Source organism: Delphinapterus leucas, chromosome 5, assembly GCF_059928025.1.
Source record: "Delphinapterus leucas isolate spDelLeu-1000000601 "Yukka" chromosome 5, BTC_Dleu_Yukka2, whole genome shotgun sequence".
Taxonomy (NCBI): Eukaryota; Metazoa; Chordata; class Mammalia; order Artiodactyla; family Monodontidae; genus Delphinapterus; species Delphinapterus leucas.
The window spans coordinates 107,348-110,410 of record NC_143133.1 but is presented as its reverse complement, the minus strand read 5'-3'; the positions used below and the strand labels follow the sequence as shown (position 1 = coordinate 110,410).

The 3,063-nt window shown below is 36.0% G+C and overlaps 1 long non-coding RNA gene across 1 annotated transcript; it reads left to right on the top strand.

Moving 5' to 3' along the window:
• The first annotated feature begins 576 nt into the window (after window positions 1-576).
• On the top strand, window positions 577-1,631 carry LOC149749077 (uncharacterized). Its single transcript, XR_016393170.1, has 4 exons — window positions 577-1,071; window positions 1,205-1,335; window positions 1,418-1,437; window positions 1,538-1,631. It is a non-coding gene; the product is annotated as an uncharacterized LOC149749077 (long non-coding RNA).
• Window positions 1,632-3,063: the final 1,432 nt, after the last annotated feature.

Here is a 3,063-nt window from a genome sequence, read left to right as displayed (position 1 = left end):
AGTAAATAACAGAAAACGAGTAGCTGCTTATAAAGCAGTGTGATTTCAGTTATAAGAGATGAATTTAGAAAGCAACATTCATTGATTTAAGTTGTCAAAATGAGAAACCTTTATATATTTTTTTAACCCCTAAAACATTGAGACCTTGTTCACAGTTTCATGGGGCACCTGCAACTGATGATCTCAGAAATTTTTAAATGCCCTTAAATAGTCCAGTATAAATGAATCACGCAATTAGAATTTTCACTCAAATAGTAGGAAAACTCTAATTTTAGAGGTTGGGGGGCTTTTTGAGGACATATTCTGTGGTCTCGTTTTGGTTTTGCTTTTGTTTTAGCTTTCCTACTATCTTAAGTTCTTTGGTTATAAACCTAACACTACTGATTTTTTTAAGAGTGTGAACTCTTCATATTCCAAAACTTGTCCCCAAGAACTGGAGGGAAAGTAGCATTGCATGGGCTCATAGTCACTGCTTCCCTCCCTTACTCTTCCCTCTCCTGCTCTGTGATAAGTGCTGTAGTTCTGCCGCAGACAACGTGCCTGTCAGCTCAGGTAACAAACATTTTTTCTTATGTCAGATTGTGCCTCGCCATTGGTTTCGTGCCCCCATATCCCACCCTGTCTGGTGGATACTGCTGTTTAGTTTTTGCCTATGTGCTCTCAGTCTTCCTTACTTTACTGCTTAGAAGCCAGCCCTGCCCAACATCATAAGCTGTTTGATGGGGAGAGAATACAGGTTTTGATTGCTCACTGAAGTACCATTTATATTATTTGTCTTCTTAGTATTGCCTTTGGTGGTCCTGTTGATGAAGAGGCGGGACCTTGACAGCAAACATGTGTATATGTTCTTTATTAGGCTACTTTTAAATAAATCCTAGAGTCAGATTATTGCTATTTGAAAACATTTGATTAGTCTTAATATTTTCATTCTAGGGAAGAGTCAAGTTTGTGTCTGAGAATTATACAACTAACTATACCAGCCCATCTTCTGGCTATGATTGCCACGTGGCTGTAAGTACTAACAAGTTTTCTCACAAGACAAGTCAGTTTCGCACCTTTGAACTGAATCAGGTATAGTCACCTGGGAATAAATCATTTCTAAATCTAAGGAGTTAAATTTTGGGGTTGGGTAGGGTTGAAATAAACTTGATGCACGTGGAATTCTGTAGTATTACCCTGATAATACTTATTTTGCTTCTTTCAGTATTACCTCTATGAACTTTCAGGCAGCACTGTTATTGAGCGACCCAGACAGATCTGTCCTTATGTGATTGTAGCTTTTCAGTACAGGGAACCTAAAAAGATGGCAGCACCAGCTCATAATCATAAAAGCAAGTAAGTAATTATGTACATACTTTGTTTTACTGGATTTCTTTCCTTTGCTCTTATAAAATATGCTTCTTTTTTTTCCCCCTAGACTTGAACTCAAAGAAGATGGTAAGAAATTATTTAATTGGTTCTTTTAGCTGTTTCTTTAAGTAAATGTTTTGTTCATAAATAAAATAATCAGTTTCTTTCTTACCCTCATTTCTCACAGTTCTCATCTATCCATGGAAAGGGAAATTAATTATTCAAGGCTGTCTGATGTGTGATATAACCCTTTGGTCCTCTTACGGCACATTGGTTCCAAAACAACTGTAAGTATTGAATAAGTGCCTTTACTGATGCTTGTATAATTTTTTGATTCTCATTTTGAGGTCTTGCTTGTTGGCACTGGTGTGAAATACAGCAACTGTACTTGGTTTTAGATTACTCCTGGGGAGATGTATAGAGCACAGGGCCATGACACAGGAGACCTAAATTCAGATATAAATCTGACCGTTGCCTTGAAATAAGTTAGTTTTATAATCTTTGACAAATCAGTTTTTATATTTTAGTATCTTAATCCATTTATGGGAAAATGATCTCTCAGGCTAAATTAATTTACTTGATGCTAGAAGTTTGACTTTCCCCAAGAAACAACTTGGACTTGCCTAGATAACAGATGCAACAGATTCTAGCCACTGAATTCTATTAGAATCTTTATAAGGTTTGCAGTATCTAGCTTTTTAATTTTCACACGATTTTCCTAGACTAGTATTAGAGTAGCCTTTACATGTATTTACATTATGATGAATTACAGTACTTGCTTCTGCAGAGAGAACTGTGAAGGGCATCTTGTGATATCTTTTTGTTTAATCTATTCTTAGTTTGCACCCAAAACTGTTGAAAGTTAGACATGCTTTAATTGAAAAATAAAATGAAAACTGGTGTGCTATTAGAAATCATTTACTTTCTACTGGCCTTTTTTAAGAAGAGAGAGGGAATTTATAGCCCATAGAATAAATTAAGGATTCTGTGAATAAATAAATGGGAGAGAAGGGAAAGTTCTTTCTCACTGTAGAGTGCAACTAATAGGTATAGAAAGAGCGATGGAATTTGGAAATCACATTTTGGCAACATCATAATAATCAGTGGAGGCTTGATGTAGTAGGTGAAAGTTTGATGGTATTTACATATCTCGCAAAGGAAAAAATAAAGACTTTACAATGGAAGAAGCTACAGAGACCATCTTAACTAAGTGGTTAAGTTAATGTCACCAGGAGAGGAATAAACACCATGTGCTTCCTGATACGATGCACAGAGAATAACACGATATCAGTCTGTGGTGCTCCTGCCAATCTAATCAGGAAGAAAGGTTAGACATGCCCAGATTGAGGGACATTCTGCAAAATAAATGGTCTATATTATTCAAAAATATCAAGGTCACTGAAGATAAAGACTCAGAGATTGTTGCAGACTGAAGGAGACTAAAGAGACATACGTAAATGCAATGTGGCATCCTGGATTGGATCCTGAACCAGAAAAAAGTACCTTCTTTTGTTACAAGGGACCTTAGTGAGACAGTTGGCAACATTTGAATGAGGTCTGTAGGTTAAAAAATTGTCCTGTATCATTGTTAATTTGTTGATTTTTGCTAATTGTTTTGTGGTTATATAAGGAAATATTTTTCTTAAGGGTACACATTAAGAAGTATTTGGGGGGAAAGGAGGCATCTGTAAGTCTGCAAGTATTTAAAAATGA